The sequence below is a fragment of the Chiloscyllium punctatum genome, unplaced genomic scaffold (genome assembly GCF_047496795.1).
Source record: "Chiloscyllium punctatum isolate Juve2018m unplaced genomic scaffold, sChiPun1.3 scaffold_77, whole genome shotgun sequence".
Taxonomy (NCBI): Eukaryota; Metazoa; Chordata; class Chondrichthyes; order Orectolobiformes; family Hemiscylliidae; genus Chiloscyllium; species Chiloscyllium punctatum.
The window spans coordinates 75,111-99,988 of record NW_027309811.1 but is presented as its reverse complement, the minus strand read 5'-3'; the positions used below and the strand labels follow the sequence as shown (position 1 = coordinate 99,988).

General features: G+C 43.7%; 1 non-coding gene across 1 annotated transcript; it reads right to left on the bottom strand.

The window, feature by feature from the left end:
* Positions 1-23,678: 23,678 nt before the first annotated feature.
* trnas-gcu (transfer RNA serine (anticodon GCU)) lies at positions 23,679-23,760 on the bottom strand. Its single transcript has one exon. It is a non-coding gene; the product is annotated as a tRNA-Ser (tRNA).
* Between the last annotated feature and the right edge of the window lie 1,118 nt (positions 23,761-24,878).

Below are 24,878 nucleotides of genomic sequence, written 5' to 3'. Positions count from 1 at the left end.
CAATTGTCCATTAAATGTTGCAAACATGCCCTCATCCATCACTTCCTCAGCAAGTTAATTACACACGTAAAACACCGTCCCTAAAACAATGCCGCACATGTCTCTTTTTTTAAAAATCTCTCTCTTTTCATCTTAAACACATGCACTCTCGTCTTGAAATTCCCCTCCAGGGAAAAGGCCGCTATCGTTAACTCCAAACTTGTCTCTCAACAATTCATAAACTTCTGTCAGGTCGCCGTTCAAACCCCTAACCTAGAGTGAAAACAGTCTCAACTAGGAGAAAGTGAGAACTTCAGATGAGGGATCAGAGTCGAGAATCTTGTGCTGGGAAAGCACAGCAGATCAGGCAGCATTTGAGGAGCAGGAAAATCGACGTTTCGGGGAAGAGCCTGATGAACGACACTTGCGCAAAAAAAAATTATTCTCCTGCTCCTCGGATGCTGCCTTAACTGATGTGGTTTTCCAGCATCCCGATCTCGAGTCTGAACAAAGTCTCAGCCTATCCAGCCTTTCATTATAACTCAAACCTTCCACAGGCAACATGCGTGCATACCTTTTGTGAACATCCTACAGCTGAATAATATCATTCCCACAACTGGGAGACCCGAACTGGACATACTATTCCAGAAGAGGTCTCATCAATGTCCTGCAAAACTTCAACATAACGTCCCAACTACTATACACAAAGGACTGAGCAATGAAGGGAAGTATGTTAAATGCCTTTGAACCATCTTGACTGTTGGTAATGCAAATTACAAGCAATTATGTACCTGCTCACCGAGCTTCCCTGTTCTCCAACATACGCAAAGCCATACTCTTTTTGTTGTACCAAAATGCAATACGTTCCATTTATCCAGATTGAACTCCATGTTACATTATTCAGTCCAACGATTCATTGGATTGAGATCCTTTTGAAACTAAGATAATCTTCCTCACTGTCTATAAATATTGGCGTCGTCTGCAAACCTACGAAGCATGCCTGCAGTGTGTTCCACTGTTCTCTCATATAGATCAATGATTCATATTTACTTATAGTGGCCGTGATTTACCAGTGTGCAGATCATACAATTAACCATGAGGAAGAAAGCCGCAGACTGCAGGGAGATATTAAACAATTGGAAATAAAAATGGTGAAAGCAATTCATTCCAGGGAAGTGGGTAATTAAACTTCAAACCAGCTGCCCACGCTCCAGTTGTGGCACTCAGCTGTCTGAGTAAGATGCACTGTAGATTGCTGTTATTATAAACGGGAACAGATTTTCCCTTCTGCCCCGCCTTTGACCAGGAGCACTCCGAACCTCGGAATTGCTTGCACCTCTCAACCATCGTACAAACACCGTGCATTCTCCGGTTGAGTCACTTGAGTCATCGAGTATCTCTGCAACCTCATTCCCATCTTTATTTCAAGTTGGTTATTTGCGACTGCGCCACTCAGTTCCTCTGATTCTGGGGCTGGGAACTGGGACTATGTGGCAGCAGTGGTTACTGCCTTGTGTGGGGAAACTCGTGAAGTAACCGATGTTAAACTGCATTGCTATTGAAGTATACATTTCAACAAAAGCTTGGTAACAACAATGACTGCAGATGCTGGAAACCAGATTCTGGATTAGTGGTGCTGAAAGAGCACAGCAGTTCAGGCAGCATCCGAGGAGCAGTAAAATCGAGGTTTCGGCCAAAAGCTCTTCATCACGAATTCAGGCAGAGAGCCTGAAAGGTGGAAAGATAAGTGATATGAGGGTGGGGGTGAGGCGAAAGTAGCATAGAGTACAATAGTTAAATGTGGGAGGGGATGAAGGTGATAGGTCGGGGGGGAGAGTGGAATGGATAGGTGGAATAGATGATAGGCAGGTAGGACAAGTCAGGACAAGTCATGGGGACAGTGCTGAGCTGGAAGTTTGGAAATGGGGTGAGGTGGGGAAGGGGAAATGAGGAAACTGTTGAAGTCCACATTGATGCCCTGGGTTTGAAGTGTTCCGAGGCGGAAGATGAGGCGTTTTTCCTCCAGGTGTCTGGTGGTGAGGGAGCGGCGGTGAAGGAGGCCGAGGACCTCCATGTCTTCGGCAGAGTGTGAGGGGGAGTTGAAATGTTGGGCCAAAGGGCTGTGGTTGATTGGTGCGGGTGTCCCAGAGATGTTCCATAAAGCGCTCTGCTAAGAGGCGCCCAGTCTCCCGAATGTACAGGAGACTGCACCGGGAGCAACGGATAGAATAAATGATATTGGCGAATGTGCAGGTAACAAAAGCTGCACTGTCCCCGGAGTCTTTGATGTTTTGCAGAAATCTCTTTCTCTCAGCCCTCAACACATTAATGATGGAATCAACACAGCCACTGGGGGAAACCGATGTTAAACGGTCAGACCATTCTGAGTTCCCACATATCTGCTACTGCTCGCTAAGCACTGATATCGTGCACTTGGTGCTCTGCCGAACATTCCTTATGATACTGTATTTATTGCATGAGGGTAGTGTGTTCATCTGTGGGTTGCCGTGTTTGTATAGTGGTTAGTATTCCGCATTGTGGCCGCAGCAACCGCAGCTCGAATCCGAGTCATGGCAGCAAATTCTCTATGTGTCCCAGTCTTTTGTGAAACACAAAGGAATCAGTTGTTTTAAAGTTTTGATTTTCTCCAAGGTGATTTTTATCCTTCAAGCTCTGCTCGCTCACATCTCTGCGTTTCATATGTCAGAATTCAAATCCACCCGTTCTCAGAGATTTCTTCCCTCCTACGATCACAAACCGAACTTTCCATCACATACCCCCATTTCATTAATTTGGAGATGCATGTGTTGGACTATGGAGTAAAAGTTAAATATCACCCAACACCAGGTTATGGTCTTACAGGTTTAATTGAAGCACTAGCTTTAGGAGCGCTGCTCTTTCATCATGTGTTTACGGAGTCATTTCCTACTTCACTAAGGCATTGCAGAATCTAATACAGACTCTCCCATTGATACCGATCTGTCTGTGTGGCTGGGGTCACTGTTGCTGGTTTAACGTGCCCCAACCCCACCATCGGGATCTGCAGACCATTTGATCCATTTGGTTACCACTGTTGGGAGATCAATACTCATGTAGCAGCTTTTACTGATATGAACCAGATATTATTGGGGTTGGGGTGGGGTGGGGTCAAGCTCAGGAAAATGGCACAGAACAGTATCGGGGAAAAGCGACTTCATTGGATAAGATCAGTTTCACTGCTTTTCTGCAATGCCCGAGCGCTATTACCACTGAACACTGAACTGTTGATTCAGACACCAGGGACCTGGGTTTGACTCCGACCATGATAGGTGGTAAAATTGGGATTCAATAAATATCTAGAATTACGAATCTAATAACTCCTATATATCCATGTTCAATTGTTGAAAAAACATCTGACGTCATTTAAGGAATGAAACTGCCATTCTTACCTGCTCGCGCCTCCATGTGACTCCAGACTCACTACAATATGGTTGAGTTTCAACTGTCCGCTGTGCAATTAGGGATACCAATCAATACTGCCGAGCCAGCGACGCCCTCATACTGTAACAGAATAGAAAAAAAGTTCATTTGGCTCTAGCTAGATTACTGTGTGCAGTTCTGCAATTCAGAGTACTGCATGGATGTGATCGCACTGGGAACGTTGCAGTAGAGATTCACTGGGATATTGTCTGGGCTGAAGAGATTCAGTTGTGAGGAGAGATTGGACAGACTGGGGTTGTCTGTCACTGAGCAGAGGAGATTGGAGAAGACATGACTGAGATGTACTAAATACTGAGGATATGGATAGGATAGACTGAAAGAAGCGTTTCTTATTGATGGAGAGATCGAACACTGCGGCCAAGAGATTTCGGGAAAAGGCAGAAACGTTTGAGTAGATTTGCGGAAAGGATCAGAGAGGCGGAAACCATTCTAACCTTAAAAAAAATTGAGATGTTAATTTGTGATGCCAAAACATGTAAGATTATGGGCTAAACGATGGAATACTTGATTCAGGTCGTTAAGCAGTTGTGATTGACAAGTGTGGACACAACAGGCTGAAGGGCGTCCTTCGATGTTGTTGTCCTCCACAGTATCGTGGTTAGTGTCCCCACCTGTCACAGGGCTCAATTCTCCGCTGGGGGCATTGTAAAGGTTTTAAACCTGTCGCTCTGTTCCCCAGTGAAGGTTATTAATGCCTGGCCTTCCATTCTCAATGGGACATGTCTCAGGAAGAGCAGTTTTGTCTGAATCAGCGTGGGGAAGGTCTGCAGCTCCTGGGGAGAGAGAGTGTCAGTGACAGTGCAAACACGTAACTTCAGCCAATTGCACATTGTGTTTGTGTTGCAATGAAAACCATTATATAGAGTTGTTCCTGACTGATATGTTTATTTAAAGCAGGAATCTGAGGAAGAAAAGAGCAAACCCATTCAGATCTGAGTGCAGAAACATTTCCAGCAGCACGAATGAGGTTGAACAGCGCAGAACCGCGTTTGTAAGCATTGAATTCAGGTTGATAGGCGCAGCTTGCTTTCACTCGGCTGTGTTACCAATGTGTAAGTGATACAGATAGTGTTCAATGTGATGGCACATTTGCTCAGTGGCTCCAACTGCTGTTAAGTCTGGAGGATTGGTAGATTGGCCATGTTAAATTGCGCTGATGTGTCCAGGGAGTGAATTCAGTAAATTAAGTGAATTAGCCATGGGTAACGCAGTGATATCGTCAGCAGTCACACGATGCCAGGTTTTATTCCAACAGGTTTATTTGAAATCACAAGCCAGAGGCCTGCGGGGATAGAGACAGGAGCTAGGTCTGGTTGAGATGCTGTTCAGAGTCTCCCTACAGACTCGATTGGCTGAACTGCACTTTCTGCATTGTAGGGGGAATCTGTGATTCTATCAGAGAGGACACTGCCAGCGTTTACTGGCCCGTTAAGACATTAGAGACATGCTGACGGCGTTTCGTGGGGATGGGGGATGGAATTTTATTTATTTGTGTTTTGGAAAATTTGACACTGAACCAAGGAAAACCGAATGGAAGATTTCCAGAGTATTTGAGGTTTGGCGAGAGTAAATATGTGGTAAATTCACTCTTTCAAGTTCGTATATTTCTGAACGTCAGGCATTCAAAACCATAGATGTAGGACAAATAAATGATGGGAGCAGAATTTCTGTCACTCAGCGAATGTGTTTCCAAAATATTTGGAAAGGCACATTTAGAGAGCACAAGCAGTGAGTTTCACCAGGAGAGAGACAGCCTGTGGCCAGGTAAAAGTGTAAAAGTGGGGTGTGGGGGGTAGAAGGTGCGAGGAAACAATATCTAATTTGGACGACTTCAAATGCAAAGAAATATCGGAAACGTCTGCAGCTGAGTAAGATTCAGCAAAAAACCACAGAGTTTTGAAAGATTTCTATTAATTTTCCACATGAAGCATTATAAATGGAACTGAGCAGATTTGGTATATTGTCAAGGAAAGCTATTCGATAATGAATAGGAAGTGACCCGTCTCTTAGAGATCGATTTCCTGCTTTAATCCCATGCCTTAAAGGTGGGAGGACAATCGCCATAATGTTGGGTTCATTTGACACCCACTGAAATCTGCCAAAGAAACTGAGCATCAAAACTGGCATCCTGTTTTGTCGTTTAACCTTCTGTTTTTCTCATCAGTATTTTCTTTAAGCTGAAATAAATTCGGAGCAAAATTGAATGCAACATTTAACGTTCCAATCACATAAATCCAATTCAATTCCGATCATTAGAATGAACAGAGTGAAGTTGCAGCAAAATTAATAAAATGAAACGAACAACACTGCATTTCCGGTAATTTTACCCATTTCAGGTTCAGCCATATGAGAAAGACCATCGAGGTCAAACATCACCTTCACTTCTCTCTCCATATATACCTATTCACGTTAGAGAGGAACTGTCTGAAGAAATTATGCGTCACGACGAAATGTGCGTGTGAATGTGACGCGAATTTCATGTTTGCTGGGTCATTCTGAGACAGTTCTGACTCGAAATAAATCAAGGACAAGGTATTACTTCCAAGGACGAGGTCAATCCCTTGGATTTTGCTGGTATTATTATTCTGCTGAAAGCAGAAACATAATGGTGTGGATTCGATTCCGCTCAGGGAATTTCTTATCCCCTAGGTGCACCAAATGTGATCTTGACGGGGTCATATGTGAGCGCCTTTGCAATGGGCTGTAGTCTCCCAGGGGTTCAGGCGACGGGTTGCTCTTCCATTGTGCTTGTGTGGATTTGAATCCGACTCTGGCTTTTACTTCTATGAAACGCAGCTGTGGTTTCCCTTTGTGCCTCGCATCTTTAGGATACTTTGGATGGAGAATCTTGCTCTTGCCCTTCATTGCACCGGAGAATTGTGATAAATCGATACCTCATCAAAGTCGAAGTAGAGCAATATGGTTCTGTTGTAAGTTACATTGGGATAATGAAAAGGAGGGCAAGTGTTTCTATTCTCCTTTCATTCCATCTTGACCTTCTATGAATTTACATCGAAAGAACGGTGAACAAATAAGGAGAGATCGGCTGCAATAGTTTATCCAGTGGGCTTGTAAATTTTACTGTAATACTCCACACAAAGTTCTGATCAGTATTTTAAACAGTCAATTGAATTGGAACCACAGAAAACTTTTCCAATGAAAGGAATCATTCATTCTTTCACAACCTTTTGCTGTGTGAATCATACCGCGATCCATCATCCGGTGTGATCACCAAGTTGGCAACAATATTAGATCTACCAATTTTCTTTAGCAATCACAACATCTGCACATACCCATCTGCGGTGTGCCCAGTGCCATTTGTTGTATCCAGGCCACAGCACATTTCTCGTTCATGACCTTATGAGCTTCGTTCCTGATCTGTCTGATCAGTTTGAGAAACCTTTTCTATCACCTCATCCCATCCCCTCAGAATTCTAAAGGCATCAATAAAATAAGACGTTAGACCAAATGACGTAGGATTGGAAGTCGGCCATTCAGCCCATTGAGTCGGCTCCACCATTCAACGAACTCATGGCTGATCTGATAATCCTCAACTCCATTCTCCTGCATTGCCATGACAAAGCTTCATCATCTTTCTGGTTAAATATCTGTCTGGCACAGTTTGAAAATACAAAACAACTCAGCATCAACAACCATTTCGGCAAGGAGTTCCACCGATTCACTGGATCCTGAGCAAAGAAATTACTCCTCATTTCTGAATTAAATAGGCAATATCTAATTCTGAGTTCATGTCCTCTGGTGCTCTCCTCATAGCAGAGGGTGAACCACCTGCCCGTAACTACCCTGTCAAGATCCCATGAGTATTGAACCTTTATAAATGTTACTATGTGATTATAGAGCTCCCCTCCATCTCCTTTGTTTCAAGGAGAATAATCCCAGCCGAACTAATCATTCCACGAAGCTCCATTTTCTCCAGTGTTGACAACATGTTCATTAAGCTCTGCTGTCCCCTGCAGCGTCCTTCCATATTATTAAGGCAGGTGGAGACATTTATGAGAAGAAACAGTTGAAATTTCAAGCACAGACGGGAATTGGATCTTGAAATCAGACAGTGACTGGAATCAGATTGGTCCACACAAGGCCGAAATAGAGTAATGATCACTCTGACAAATGATAATTTAATCATATCTCATTGACATTCAATAACTTTACTGTCAACAAATTACCCCGTGTAATCGTCCACAGAACTATTATTTTGGGGGAAAAGCTTATAGAAACTGGCTACATAAACACTTTGACAACAATGACATGTTCTTGAGACATTTTTTGATTATAAACTCAACTCATTGTTCTGTGAATCCTACATCGTTTGGAAGGCACAAATGAGACGTGGAATATAACTCTCTCCATTTGCCGAGATGGGTGTAACTTCAATAACACTTAAGGAACTGGACACCGTCCACGACAATGCAGTCACTTGAGTGTACCCTATTCAACACCTGCAATATTCATTCCCTTCACCGCTAAGGCACAATTGCAGCAGAGTGCACCAACTATAAGATGCACTGGAGTAAGTCATTCGGGCATTTTTGACAACATTCAAAGCTCCACAGCTGTACTGACGATAAGGACAAGGTTGGAAGATGCAACAAAACGCCACCGTTTTCAAGTTCCCCTCCAAGGCCCATAGCACCCTGAATTGGAAAGGAATCAGTGAGAAACTCATTTGTGAAACGGCCTTGATGGGCAAAGTTGCATACTTCAGCCTTCCATCTTTTATCTTACAATTTTAAGAAAAATGTTGATTTATGCGGTGACCAGACTTGTGCTCATTCCTTTAGCTGTTCCCTAAACTGGTGGTTGCTAAAGTTCTGCTATCATCCACAGCCTGTGGTTAACAATAGAAAATATCTGAAAATCGTCTCAATCAACTGACTCCCCTCAAGATTAGAGTGGTGTTGGAGAAGCACAACAGGTCCGGCAGCATTTGAGGATCAGGAAGAATGGACGTTTCAGTCAAAAGCCCTTCATCAGGAATGAGACTGGGAGCACATGGGATGGAGAGATAAATGGGAAGGGGGTGGGGCTGGGGAGAAGGTAGCTGAGAGTGCTGTAAGTGGATGCGGGTGTGGGGTGAACATGAAATGTCAGAGAAGTAGGTGGAGTGGATAGGTGGGAATGAAGATGCACAGGTGGGACAAGTCAGGCGGACGGAGTTGAGCTGGAAGGTGGGAACTGGGGTACGGTAGGGGGAGGAGAAATGAGGGAACGGGTGAAGTCCGAATTGATGCAAAGGGGTTGAAGTGTCCCGAGGCAGATGATGATGTTTTCTTCCTCCAGGCATCGGGTCGTGAGGCAGTGGCGATACAGGAGGCCCAGGACCTTCATGTCCTCCGGAGAGTTGGAAGAGGAGTTGAAATGTTTGGCCATGGGGCACTGGGGTTTATTCTTGCGGGTATCCTGGAGATATTCTCTGAATTATTGTGTGAGAACACATCTCCTCTCTCCAACTTAGAGGAGACCGCATCGGGTGGAATGTATACAAGAAATGGAATGTGTGGAAGTGCAGGCGAAACTTTGATGGATGTGGAAGCCTCCATGAGAGCCTTGGACAGAGGTGAGGAGGTAGATGTGGGTGCAGGTTTTGCAATTCCTGCAGTGACAGGGAAAATTATATTTCCCTCCCCACCCCTATCCACTTTTCACAAAGAATCTTTCCTCCACGACGACCTAGTCAAGTCCACGCCCTCCAAAAACCCACCCTCCCCTCACGGCACCTTCCCCTGCCACCACAGGATTGGAAAACCTGCACCCACATCTTCCCTCTCACATCTTTGCAGGGCTCCAATGAGCCTTCCACATCCATCAAATATCCGTATGCACTTCCACACATGTCATTTATTGCATCTGTGGCTCGCCGTGCGGTCTCCTTTACATTGGGGCCAACAGGTACATTCTCGGAGAGCGCTTCAGAGAACATTTCCAGGGAACCTGCAACATTCAACTCCAACGCCCCATGACCAAAAACATCAATTACCACGTCCCCCGACTCTCCCAACGACATGCAGTTCCTGGGTCTTCTCCACCGCCATTCTCTCACCACCAGACGCCAGATCTTCCACCTCGGGACCCTCAACCCCAGGGCATCAACGTGGTCTTCACCAGTTTTCTCATCTCCCCACGGCCACCTTATCCGTGTTCCAAATTTCTAACTTGGCACCATCCTACTGACCTGTCCCACTTGTCTATCTTCCTTTCCACCTATCCGTTCCACGCTCTTCTCCGACCTAGCTCCTTTAACCCCATCTCTATCCAACTCTTGCACTATCAGCTAAATCCTTCCCAGACCCAGTCCTCCCGTTTATCGCTCTACCCACGAGGCTCCCACCTTTATTCCTGATGAAGGGCGTTTGCCCGAAACGTTATTTTTTTCTGCAACTCGGATGCTGCCTGACCTGCTGTGCTTCTTCAGCACCACTCTAATCTTGATTCTGATTTCCAGCACCTGCAGTACGCACTTCCGTCCATCTGATTCCCCTGTCTATTGATCTTGAATAGGCCGTTGCTAAAGTTCCAGCATCGTTTTCCTGCTCTTATATTCCCACCTGCGGTCAAGATCATCGAGACCAATTGATCCCTTATCCAGTCACCTTCAAACATTCGTGAATGTCCTCTATAATTTCTCTTTTATTACTTTAAACCACTCAGTTTTCACACTTTTCTCATTGTGCATCCTCAAATTCATTATCACCCACTTCACTGGATTGAATTCCTTTCAGCACATTTTCTTGCCAATTGTTTCCAATCTCCCTGCAATCTACGGCTTTCTTCCTCATGGTTAACTACATGAATAATTGTTACCTGATTTGCAAACAGCTAAATGATGGCCACGACAAATAAGTAAAAATCGTTGACCTGTATGAGAAAACAATAGAACTCATAGAAGCCATGGTTCATAAGCTTGCAAAGGACAGCAGAATTGGAGATGTAAAGAAGGTTATCGAAGGTTCCAGAAGGATCTTAATCCATTGCGTCTTTGGGCTGAAAAATGTCACATGAAGTTCAATCTGGATACATGGAAGGTATTGCATTTTGCTACAACAAATATCAGTATGCTTATACAATTAATGATCGGGCATTGCATCGTGTTGTGGAACACAGAGGCCAGGATTGCAAGTACATAATTCATTTTAATTTGCTTCATATATAGACAGAATGGTTTAAAAAATGTCATCTTGCCTTCGTTGCTCAGTCCTTTGAGTGGAGGAGTTGGTACGTTATGTTGAAGTTGAATAGGACATTGGGTGATGCCTCTTCTGGAATACTGTGTCCAGTTCTTGCCGCCCAGTAATAGCAAGGAAATTATTCAGCTGGAGTAGGTTTAGAAGACGTGTATCAGCATATTGGTAGTGGGGATGGTTTGTGTTATAACGAAAGGCTGGATAGGCTGAGAATATTTTCACTCGAGCACTGGAGTTTGAAAGGCGACCTGATAGAAATTTATAAATTATTGAGAGTTCGGCTGGAGTTAACTGTAACTGTCTTTTCTCCAAGGAGGGAGCACTTCAAGACGAGAGGGCAAATGTTTAAAGTGAAAAGAGGGATTTAAAATAAGACATGAGAGGCTTTTTTTTTTAACAGAGGATGGTTTAGGTGTGCAATTCACTTCCTGAGGCAGTGATGAATGAAAGTACATTTACAATATTTACAGGATATTTGAATCGATAAATGAATAGGAAATATCAGTGGGATTAACAAAAGCTATTCATTCATGCTTATTACATAATTTATTGCCCAGAGAGAAGTTCAGAATCAACCACGATATTATGGATCTGGAATCACATACCAGCCAGACCAGATAGGTATGGCAGTTTCCTTCCCTATCAAGCATTAGTGAATCAGATCTACTGATTCAACATCATCATGAGACTCTAGGTATATGTTTAAATAAAATTCCAGCATCTGCCACGCCAGGGTTTGAACCCGTGTCCACAGAATTATATCTGGACATTCATATTAACAATGCAGTAATAATATCACAAGGGCATTATTAACCATCAGCAGTTACAAGAGCCATCAGATGCGACTCGTTTAGTTTGTTATTATATTCAGTATGAGCTGGTAGGAGTGAAAGGCTGTATGTGTCTATGACTTTGACGAAATGAAACTGGCAGCTGATTTGGATTAACAGCAGCGTTGACAGTTTAATTGATCTCCTTCTGGGATATGTAATCTTGCTGGTTACTCTGGAGGTTCTTATGCTCATTGAGCCCTTCCCACACACGGGATTGTTGAACAATCTGTCCCCAGTTTGACTGAGTAAATGAGTTTCCACTTCAGCAGGTTATTGAATTCCTCATTGCCCTGGTTTCTGTGTGATATCGGTGTCCTTGTATCTACCCAGGATGAACTATTGGTTCAAATCATGTCCACGCAGACGTAAGTCCCGTTGTCCATGTTGTGAATGTGTTTTTATTCTTCCTGATACACCCATAGGGTGTGGATGTCGCTGGTCAGGACAGCATTTGTTGTTCATCCTGATTCGCTGCTGCCTCGCTGCTCGAGGGACATGGATTCGATCCCAGTCTCGTGTGACTGTGTGCAGTTTGCACATTCTCTCTTTGCTTGTTTGAGTTTCCTCCCACAGTCTGTAGGTGTGAAGGTTCCTGGGATCAGCCATTGGAAATGAAGGGGAATGGAATAGGTATGGAGTGTGGGTCTGATAGGATGTGCATCAGAGGGATTGTGTCGACTGCAAGGGCTGAATGGCCTGCTTTCCCACACGGTTTTCATTCTCGGATGAAGGGTCAGCTAGTTTGTTCAGGTCCTGGAGACACAAGTAGGCAGGATTGGGTAAAGATGGGAGCGTCCCCTATAAGCGACATGCATGAATGGGATTGCAGGAAATGAAAGGCATGTTCTCTGTTCCTGAGATCAGGCGTTCATTCCAGGTTTTATTCATCGAACTTTAACATTACCAGTTCCGTGTGTGAGTCCCCAGGGATGAGTAGTTTATTATATAACCACAACACCACCTTCTCCAGGTTGCAGTATTTATTGGGAACAAGAAGCTGATTCTGAGCTGATGCGAACAAAAGCAGATGCCAATGTCAAAACCACTGATCCAAACAGGAAAATGAAATTTCGAACATTGTCACCCCAAAGTTAAAGTCTCCACACGCTTTAGATGCGCCAATCGGCTGTCTCAGCAACATGTACTGTTTATGGTCATAATATTATAAATGGGGGCAAGTATTCCCTTCCGCCCCGCTTTTGACCAGGAGCTGTCCCAACCTTGGAAATACATGCTCCTCTCTCCCGTCATTCCATCCCAGTTTCCAATTGGATCTTCGTGCATGCTTCACACAGTTTCTCTGATTCCGGTTCTGGAACTGGAATGATGTGTGATTGCCTGCAGCAATTGGTCCTGCCTTGTGTGGGCAAAGTGATGAAGTAGCCGATGTTCAAATATAATGCTATTGAAGCATACGTTTCAACAATATTCTGCACTCTGCCAAGAGTTGGAGAGTTTTGTTAATCCCATTCTCCTGTACTCTCATTCATGGAATCTCCACAGTCTCTGGGGATGCTAAAGTTAAAGATTCGGTTCATTCTGCGTTCCCACATGCCTGTCGCTAAGTCCTGATATTGTACATTCTTCCTGACATTTCCTCTGCTACCATACTGGTTGCAGTTTACAAGTGTGGTCTGTGGAATGCTATAACCGTTTAGTAGTTCGTATTCTGCGTTGTGATTGCAGCGACCGCAGCTCGAGTCCACAGCATGGCGGTCAGTTCTCTCAAAGTTTTACTTTTGGTGTAACACGGTCAGAAATTAATCGTTTTTACATGATAATATTCCCCGAGGTGATGATCTGTTTTCCATCGAATTTTGTTCTCTGATATTTCTACGTTTCATGTATCAGGATTGAAACCCAAAAGTTCTCGAAGATGTTTCTCCCTCGCACTCTCCCTAACTCTCTTTTCCGTCCCTCATCCCATTTGACTGAGGCATTGCACAATCTAACATACACTTTCACGTTGATACCATCCAGTCTGTGCCTTTGCACTCACTGTTGCCCCAATCTCTTCATTGGCACCTTCAAATCATTCGATCCGTTTGGATACCTTGGCTGTGAGATCAATTCTCTTTTAGCAGCTTTTACTGACATGGACAAAAGATTATTGGAGTGTGAGGCTCAATAAAAGGGCATAAGGAATAATTGGGGAAAAGAGACTCGATTGGAAAAGATCCCCCATGAGGGCTTTCTGCGATAGCCTAGTGGTATTATCACTGGATTGTTAACACAGCAAAGCCAGGTAATATTCTGAGGAGAAGAGTTGGATTCTCACCACACCACGACGATGATAGTATATGAATGCAATAAATGCCTAGAATTAAGAATACGTTGTCTGAAAAACCCATGTGTTTCACTGACGTCCTTGAGGGAAGGAAACTACCGTCCTTATCTAATCTGGCGTCCACGTGACTCCAAACCGGAAGGCAATAAATGCTGCAGAGCCACCCCCGATGCTGTTACAGAATAGAAATATGTTCATTCGGCTCAGTGCTAGAATTGTCCAGGGATGAGATCGCACTGGGAAAGTTGCAGCAGAGATTCACTCGGATCGTGTCGTAACTGAAATTGTACATTGAAAACTCCCTTGATTGTTTGCTAAGTCTCCGATCTGTTAGAATGACCATGTGAGCTTCACTTCTTTCATACGTAAAGTGCAAAACTTTTTTATTTTAAAGTTTCATTCTCAGGTGAAGTTTAACAACTGGTGTCTGCCCCCATGTGCTGCTGTCCGTTCCATATTGTTTCGAATGATTCTAATTTATAAAAATGAGTTACCAGAGACTTACATGGATTCATGCAGTTTTTGAGCAAAGTACAATGTAACTCTGCAAGTACAAATTCACCCCACGGAGGGGTGTGTGTGTGTGTGTGTGTGTGTGTGTGTGTGTGTGTGTGTGTGCGTGTGTGTGTGTTTGCTTGCACGCGCGCGTGCGCACTCATGTGTAGGAGGGTCTCTGTTTGTAGATAGGGCAATGGGATCACCTGTACTGTGACATGAACCCAATGACCATGGGTACCGAATTTAGCTATCAGTCTCTGTGGGGGCACTTTTAGCTGCTGCCTGTTCCGAAGACTGCCTTGGAGGATTGTCACCCGAAGATCCGAGGTCGACTGTCCTGGATCACTGAAGTGTTCTCTAACTGGGAAGGGGAACGCCTGTCTGTTGATTGATGTGCAGCGCTCATTCCATTGCTGTCGCCTCTGCTCAGCTTCACCAATGTACCATGTCTTAAGGCATCCTTTGCCTGTAGCTTCTTTTTTTTAAGATGAGCATCAGTCTAAACATTATGGTATAGACGCAGCACTAGGGGCCGAGCACCTTCAACATATTATCTGTGCTGACACTAATTGGTAAAGTCCACCTGAGAATGTAACTGTCAAAAGAAAGTTTTTCGAAGTACATAAGAAAGAAATGAACCTTACATAGTCATTCTAACAGATGGAAGACTTAACAAGCAATCAAGGTATTTTTCCAATGTATAATTTCAGTGACATTACACTGTAACCTTTCGCTATAAATTCTGTACCTTACCACTGTGTACTCCATAGCCACCTGATGAAGGAGCAGCTCTCCAAATGCTATTGCTTCCATTAAACCTGTTGGACTATGACCTGGTGTTGTGCGATTTTTAACTTCGTATAAGAATGCGGATCTCACAATTAAAATAGAGACGAAGAAGCATTTATTCTCTCAGACAGTTCCGTATCAGTGGACTTTCTTGGAGCAGAAGGCTTTTGAGGAAGTGTCATGAGGTGCAATGAGGCTGAGATCGGCAGATCTTCAAACAGCAAAGACATCAAGCGTTATGGGGAAACGCAAGAATGTGCAGTTCAAGGTTAACAGATCAGATATGAAACCATTCAATAGTGGAACAGACTTGATGGTCTGAATGGTGTTTATCTGTTCCTAAAATTGTTGGCCTTAATATGAAGCTGCAAAACCGACCTGTGTAAAATGTTACAAATTTAAAAAAGCGTGGTCCCCCGGAGCACTGAACCGAGGTGAAATGTACAAAGAACAACACACAAAGGGCAGACAATATTGGGTCATTGATCCGTAGTGATCAGTATACCAAGGTAAACAGGAAAACCGATATTCATTATCTACATTGAACCTGGCTCCACGAGGCATGTAGTTAACTCTCACAAACCACTATTCCCTTTCCGTTTTCCTGACGCCCTCTCCGTTCTTGTTTTAAACTGATTGAACGTCAGGCAATTGTAGATGACATTGCTGATGTGGATCTGCAGCATATAGAACATTAGAGCATAGTACAGGCCCTTCGGCCCTCGATGTTGTGCCGCCCTGTCATACTAATCTGAAGCCCATCCCATCTCCACTATTCCATGTCCGTCCATATGCCTCTCCAATGTCGACTTAAATGCACTTAATCTTGGCGAATCTACCACCGTTACAGGCAAAGCATTCCATGCCCTAACTACTCTCTGAGTAAAGAAACTACCTCTGACTTCTGTCTTGTACCTACCTCCCCTCACTTTAAAGTTATGACCCTCGTGTTTGCCGTCTCCATACTTGGAAAAAGACTCTCCCTGTCCACCCTATCTAAACCTCTGATTATCTTGTATGTCTCTATTAAGTCACCTTTCAGTCTTCTCTCAAACGAGGACAGCCTCAAGGCCCTCAGTCTTTCCTCGTAATACGTTCCTTCCATATCAGGCAACATGCTAGAAAATTCCCTCTGCACCCTTTCCAAAGCATCAACATCCTTCTTATAATGCGGTGACCAGAACTGTTGACAACACTTCAAATGGGGCCGTACCAGATCTTTGTACAGCTGCAGCATAACCTTCTGATTCCAGAACTCAATCCCTCTATTAATAAAGGCCAAAGCACTGTTATCCTTCTTAACAACCCTGTCAATCTGGGTGGCAACTTTCAGGGATCTGTGGACACCGAGATCTCTCTGCTCATCTGTACTACCAAGAATCTTACCATTAGCCCAGTACTTTGCATTGCGATTACTCCGTCCAAAGTATATCACCTCACACTTGTCCACATTAAACTCCATTTGCCACCACTCAGCCCAGCTCTGCATCCTATCTATGTCTCTCTGCAACCTACTACATCCTTCGTCACTGTGCACAACTCCACCGACCGTAATGTTGTCCGCAAATTTACTAACCCACCCTTCTAAGCCCTCATCCAGGTCATTTATAAAAATGACGAATAGCCCTGGACCCCACAGCGAACCTTGCGGAATGCCGCTAGTAACTGGACACCAAGATGAACATGTTGCATCAACTACAACACTCTGTTTTCTTTCAGCAAGTCAATTACTGATCCAACCTGCTATGTCTCCCACAATTCCATTCCTCCGTATTTTGTATAATAGCCTACTGTGGGAACCTTATCGAAAACCTTGCTGAAATCCATGTACAGCACATCAACCTGCTTACTCTCCTCCACCTGCTTGGTCACTTTGTCAAAAAACCCATAAGATTCGTTAGGCACGACCTACCCTTTACAAAGCCGTGCTGACTGTCCCTGATCAGATTATTCTTTTCTAGATGATTATAAATCCTATCTCTTAGAACCTTTTCCAACGCTTTACCAACAACTGAAGTGAGACTCACTGGTCTGTAATTACCAGGGTTGTCTCCACTACCCTTCTTGACAAGGGAACCACATTTGCTATCCTCCAGTCCTCAGGCACTATTCCTGTAGACAATAATGATTGCTAGATCAATGGCACAGGCTCGGCAATCTCTTCCTTTGCTTCCCAGAGGATCCTAGAATAGATCCCATCCGGCCCAGAGGACTTGTCTATTTTCACACTCTGCAGTATTTCTAATACCTCTTCCTTGTGAACCTCAATCTCTTCGAGTCTAGATGCAAGTATCTCTATATCTTCCTCGCCAACATTTTTATTTTCTATAGTGAACACTGTCGACAAATATTTATTTAGTGTTTCCCATGTCTCCTCTGACTCCACACACAACTTTCCACTATTATTCTTGATTGGCCCTAATTTAACTCTCGCCATTCTTTTATTCCTGACATACCTATGGAAAGCCTTAGGGTTAATCCTGATCCTATCCGCCAACAACTTCTAATTTCTCCTCCTGGCTCTCATTTCTCCTCCCCGGCTCTTCTGAACTCTCTTATTAGTTCATGCAGGGAAACGATTCTGTCTGCTGCACATCATTCTACTTCGAAATATCAGGCAGTATTTCATATTGATTACTGTAAACGTTAACCTTTAACAAGTCATGACAGTGAAATCGCTGAATCCTCATCACTATACGACCAGGGAAAATTTCTATTAACATCACCCTGGACACCATGAGATTCGCCATTCTATTCTCCCATCCTTTTGTGCGTGATCCCCTCGGCCCTATTCCGGTCTTGTTGGTTGGTTTACAATACTGAGGCTATCCAATCATCTTTGTATTTCAGTTTCTAAAGGATGAGTCCTTCTCCCTGAGCTGGCAATGTGCTTGCTCAGTGGTGATATCAATGTCCGTGAAAACTAGAAAAGTGCTTGAAATAGGCCATTCCTGTTTTTTATTCCAAGAACTTGTGGCAAACCGTTCGGCTGGACAGGAAATAGCGGGCGTGAGCAGTGACCAAGTTAGTATAAACTACAGAGTAATGGGGAAACAATGGGCAAGGAACACTGGGACGGGAGGGTCTGAATGCTTCCTTTCTTTGCTGTAACCAGACATTTGTGTTGAGCTCTGAAATGGGACAACATCAGACCAGTCGATGAAATCTTACTTTCTCCTTGTTTTCTCCAGAGGCCTGTGTCACACTTGGGGAAATGTGTCTGCGTGCTTCAGTCTATGGGTAAAAATGGGGTTCAGTTCCCATCTCAAACTTTAATCCCATTTATTATGTTTTACGAGATTAAAACGTTACAGAGAAATTAGCATTCAGGTGAAACGTCAGAGCTTACAGTTTTACAGACCAAGTACTGGGAAATGAAATGAAGGGACCCATTTCCGTGCTCTAAACACACGGTAATTCACTCATTTTTGAGGGGAAACATATCTGCAGTGACATAATTCCAAAAACTGTGTTATGAAGAAACGGTGCAACTGCTTCTGCCCTCATCCCTGGTGGTCTAGTGGTTAGTATTCTGCGCTTTAACTGAGTGGCCTGGTTTCTGAAAACGAAACGTGCCTATGAGCAATGTATTGGGCTATTCCAGGATTGCCTTCTCTGACAACGTGGGACATGACTGATGTTCTCTATGATATGGAAGTGTCAGTGTTTGAGTTAAGTTGACAAAGTTAAAAATTACACAATATCTGAGCAGAGTCCAGCGAGTTTATTTGGAAGCACTAGCTTTCGGAGAGCCGCTCCTTCATCAGGTGGGTGTTTTTCTGCAGAAACTTCGTGTGTGTGTCAACATGCGCGATCTTTTGGAAGATCATCTGGACTTTAACCGACCGTTCGTGGTGTCGACGGTACCCATGACTTGGAGGTATTGGTGTTCGACTGGGGTGGATACATTTAATAATCACACAGAGCCATTTTAGATTCCAACAGTTGACAAACACCTGATGAAGAAACAGTGCATGGAACACTGGTGCTTCCAAATAACTCTGTTCGATACAATCTGGTGCTGTGTGATTTTTACTCTGACAGCTCTTGGTAATTTTTAACTGGTCGAAGACAGTGAAAGAATTTTCGTTCGTGGAGATGAAAATTTCAAATATTACCCACCTCAGCATAACAAAAATGAGTAGGTTGGATGTGTGATGAATCTCCACAATGCGCTTGCGCAAAGTAAAGGTTGAAGTTACAACCGCCTGATCCGTAGCCAGCTATACAAATGGTTGTACCACGGGCCAGATGCACAGCTGAGATTTTACACGCGGCAGAGCTGTGGTGTTAACAAGGACATGAGCAATAGCAGGAACAGTCACAAGGTGAACAAAGAACCAAGATAATCACCATCATTCATTCGCTTCAAATTATCTTAAAAAACAAGACCATTCACAATCTGATCAGCCAATCAATGAGGTCACTGCTGATCTTGGAAATTGCAACTGACTTTGCTGCGTTTTCACCATAATTTGAGGTAAACTCCAGCCTAAACATAACATCGCATATTCCCATTAATTTTCAGTTTAAGATTAAGTTAATGACCTGTCCGTACTTGCAGGAAATGAGTGAAAACGTCCTTCCGGTGATGTAATCAAGTCCAGAGTCGGCCAGAAAAGAAAAGACAAAGACATGAAACAACACTCCCATTTCTCTCTGTACCAATGCGTTTTCCTCAGTTGAATATTTTCAGGACTTGTCTTTACTATCTAAAGAATTAATTATTTTTCCGGGAAAGATTCTTCATAAATCAATTAACATCTGAGGTGTTGAAACATATTTTACTTTAGATTAAAATAGTTGAATATCTTTTCCCAAAGCCCAATGTCCCAATCCTCCCTCCTCCTCCATGTAAATACAAGCTGTTCCAGGTGATGTTGGAGCTCCCAACCTGACGTTCCAATGCTCCTTGCTGCTCCATGTCAATAGAAGCGGCTCTACTTGAAGTTGGAGCTCCCAGTCTGATGTCCCAATGCTCCCTGCTCCATGTCGGTAGAAGTGGTGCAGTTCAGGTTAGACCTACCACTCTGATGTCCCAATGCTCCCTGTTCCATGTCAGTAGAAGTGGTGCAGTTCAGGTTAGACCTACCACTCTGATGTCCCAATGCTCCCAGCGGCTACATGTCATTAAACGCTGATCCTTGTGAGGTTGGAGCTCCCAGTCTGATATCCCAATGTTCCCTCCTCCATATCAATATAAGCAGTCCATTTGTGGTTGGATCTATCACTCTGATGTCCCAATGCTCCCTGCTGCTACATGTCATTAAAAGCTGATCCAGGTGAGAGTGGAGATCCCAGATGGATCTCGCAAAGCTTCCTGCTCCATGCCAACTGAAGCTGCTCCAAATGAGGTTAGATCTTGCATTCGGATCTCCCAATGCTCCCTACTGCTCCATGTCAATAGAAGCTGCTCCATGTGTGGTTGGAACTCCCAGACTGATGTCACAATGCTCCCTGGTCCACATCAAAAGACGCTGTTCCAGATGAAGCGGGAACTCCCATCCCTGGCACCTCACATACTTCTATACCATCATAGAAATACTGCCCACTGAATATCCCCACCACTGGAGCCATTGGTGGAATATCCGCATCATGAGAACATAATATTATTTTTAGTCACCACCGAATCATTATTTCCAAAAGTCATTCTTCCTTATACCTTATTTAGCATGTGCATACTGCAGTCAATCCGAAGTAAGATAATGGTGCTAATTGATGTATGCTTAATAAAAATTACATCCTATTTTTCATGTTGAGTAACTGCGACTATGCAAGGACAATGTTTATATTGAAATCACACTTTTATTCCAGGTGAGAGAATGTGGTTAGCATTATTTAAAATGAACTTGTTCTCTGTGTAAAATGATAAAATAGATCTCAATTTCAAAACTAAATTGCTAACGTTGTCATCCATCTTGAAATGTGGTGTCTTCTTCTTTCAACCAGACGGCTATTATAACGAAAAGTCTATTCATGATATCCGTATAAAGACACTTTAAATCGCAAGGTTTGTGAAGGTTTGAAGCTCAGGTTGAGGTTTAGGGTGTAGGTTTGCTCGCTGAGCTGTAGGTTTGATATCCAGACGTTTCATTACGTAGCGAGGTATCATCATCAGTGGCGACCTCCAAGTGAATCGAAGCTGTTGTCTAGCGCTTTCTATATATCTTTCTCCTGGATGGGGTTCCTCGGGTTTGTGGTGATGCCATTTCCAGTTTGTTTTTTGCGGGGTTGATCGATGGCATTTCGATCTATGTGTTTGTTTATGGCATTGTGTTTGGAGTGCCATGCCTTTTGGAATTATCTGGCATGTCTTTGCTTAGACTGTCCCAGGATCAATGTGTTGCCCAAGTCGAACCGGACTACCAAAAATCCATAAACTGGCAGCCCCGCTCAGACCCATAGTCTCATTACTTGGAACACCAACATACAGACTGGCCAAAGAACTACATGCAAGTCTGAAATACCTCACAGAAGAGTCGCAGCACTCCATCCACTCCACCTAGGAATTCCTAAAAATCATCAAAAACACCAAAGTGGAGGAAGAGGAAGCAATGATCTCATTCGACATAACAGCACTGTTCACCTTCATCAACATCGACCTGGCAAAGGAAACACTTACCACACTTTTAGAAGAGACAATCACAGACGCACCAACAACCATCAATCACATTACCAACGAAAACATCATGAAGTTAGTGGATTGTGCCTCACCACCCACTTCATCTTCAACAACATAGTCTACAAACAAACCAACGGCGCACCCATGGAATCTCCGCTATCAGGATTCATAGCAGAAGCGGTAATGCAAAGACTAGAACAAACAGCCCTACCAACAATCAAACCAAAAATCTGGGTCCGCTACATAGATGACACCTTTGTCATCACAAAACGAAACAACATAGTAAAGACATTTTACATCATCAACAACACCCTCACAGGTATAAAGTTCACCAAGGAGGAAGAAACCGACAACAAACTCGCATTCCTGAACGTCACAGTAGAATGAAAGGACAACGGAGAACTACAAACCTGCATATACAGAAAACCGACAAACACTGAGCAAATACTTAACTACACCAGCAACCATCCCAGCACACACAAACGAAGCTGTATAAGAACACTATTCCAACGAGCCACCACACACTGCAGCACAGACGAACTTCTGAAGACACAGGCGAACCACCTATACAACGTATTCGAGAAGAACAGATACTTAAAAAATACAGTGCGCAGATTCCTCAAGAACAAACCACGACAAGCAGACCAAACACAGCCAGAAACCCTAACCACCTTACCATACATCAAAGAAGTTTCAGAAATGACGGCCAGACTACTCAGACCCCTTGGAATCTCAGTCGCACACAAACCGACCAAGACTCTCAAACAAAAACTAACAAACTTAAAAGACCCAGTACAACCCATGGACAAAAACAACGTCATCTACAAAATTCCATGCAAGGACTGCCACAAACACGACGTAAGACAACAGGAAGAAAGTTAGCCACCAGGATATACGAACACCAGCTAGCCACAAAAAGACACGGCCTTCTCTCCCTCGTAGCCCTACACACGGATTAAAAATACCAGCATTTCGACTGGGACAACACATCTATCCTGGGACAGGCTAAGCAAAGACACCCCATAGAATTCCTAGAGGCCTGGCACTCCAACCACAATGTCATAAATAAATACATAGATATACATGCCATCTGTCAACCCCTCAGAAGACGAACAGGAAATGACATCACCACAAACCCCAGGAACCCCATCGAGGAGAAAGATACAAATAGAAATCAGGAGACGACAGCTTCGCTTCACTTGGAGGTCGCCACCTAGCCAAGTAATGAAACGTCTGAATATCAAAGCTACAGCTCAGCGAGCAAACCTACACCCTGCATTTTAAATCATTTTTCATGTTTATGTTGCATGAATCTGCGGTTATTGATCCACAGTTTACTTTCACTCCCTACAGGTAACATGCTGATTTCTCCAGTTGTTCATGGTTCAATGTGATGCATCCAGTGTGTGCATAACGAGAGGGAGCTTGTTTCCCACATCTTGTGTTTATCTGTGCCTTAATTCCAGCATTCATCAATGGCGAGAGCAAGGGGCGAGGGCGAGACCAATGTGTAAGTCTTTCCGTGCCCATGCACGGCACCCACATTGGCAATTCTCCACTGCGCGTTTACAGCTAGTTCTCAGTGCCCCTAAACCCACGCCCTGCCCCTTTTGAAATATCTCCATTATTTTGTGCTGTCTCGCTGTGCTCTTCTCACCAGGATGCATTACTTCTCCTCAACGTCCTTCATATTTCATCTGACAAAACATTCATTAAGAATCCCTTTGCATAAACATGCACTTCGCAGCTCTCGGTATTTGATTTTCCTGGATGTCTTTCATACGAAAAAACGTTCTCAGCACTGACTTGAAAAAGAAAATCGCGTTTCTTTTCATTATCCCAAAGCAACCTCCATTTCAACGCAGTTTAGTTAAAAGGTACAAACTATTCTTTGAGATTTTGTAATCGCGTCAATGCATATAAACTGACAATTGGAGTTCCACCTTCAATCATCTGAAAACAGCACCATTGAAAGCCGTTGATGACAGCGACGAGAGTGGGATTCGAACCCACGCGTGCAGAGCACAATGGATTAGCAGTCCATCGCCTTAACCTCTCAGCCACCTCGTCAGAGGCATCGGGTAGGCTATGACCTTATCAATAATTGAAATGCATAAATTATGCAGAGCAGCAGACATTTCTCCCGATTGTTGGTGAAATGAGAAATAACACAGTACGGTTCCAAGATGATGGTCTGACCCCTGGGTTGTGGGGCAAGTGCACTCCCACTGTCACACTATGCACACAGTGATCTGAACAAAAATGAGGAAATGAATATGTAACAAGGTCTATTGAATTCTGTGCAGATTTGAAGTCAACGGAATGAAGAACCCGAGACAGCAGGAGGTGTTCTTTCAATAAAGAGTTGGACAGAGCTCTTAAGGATAGTGGAATCAAGGGTTATGGGGATAAGGCAGGAACAGGATACAGATTGAGGATGTTCAGCCATGATCATAATGAATGGTGGTGCTGGCTCGAAGGGCAGAATGGCCTACTCCTGCACCTGCTGTCTATTGTCTATTAAACTGCCTGTCAGGAATTGTTTTCCAGACTGGAGGAGAGTGCATAGTGCTCAATATCATTATTCGGAACACCTAATTTCCGCTCAGATGTTTTTGACACGCACTTGTGAACAGAACAGACAATTTCATAATCCGAAATAAGGCTAAACTGACAATTGAACTCAACAATGCAAAAACCTTGAGCTGTATCATTTTCCTGGGTCGTGCGACACCAAGTCACTGTATGATCACAGCAACACAGTGAGCAAGTGTCAGAAGGAAAATGAGTGCAGTGGCAGAGCGCATGCTGGGAATAGCAGTTGACACACGGGGAAGTGCATTTCCCACAACAGGAACACTTCCCAAACAGCGGACTGCGGTGGAAGAATTCAGAGGGGGTTTACACTTTGAAATTCGATGCCAGAGACACAATGGAGATCTGTCATTGAGTCTGTTCAAGATGAAGATTTTAAGATTTCTACAGATGCAAAACAAAATAAAAAGCTCATGAGTTAATGAAGGCAAAAGATGAAATTGTACATTTCATCAATCTACCCATCTTTACAATGAGTACCTCACCACTTTCCTCACTCAGGGACTGAACTACTGGTGAAGATGATCATATAATCCCCGTTACTAGCAATGGAATCAGAGAAACTCGGTTTCCCAAACGTTAAGGTAAAACCA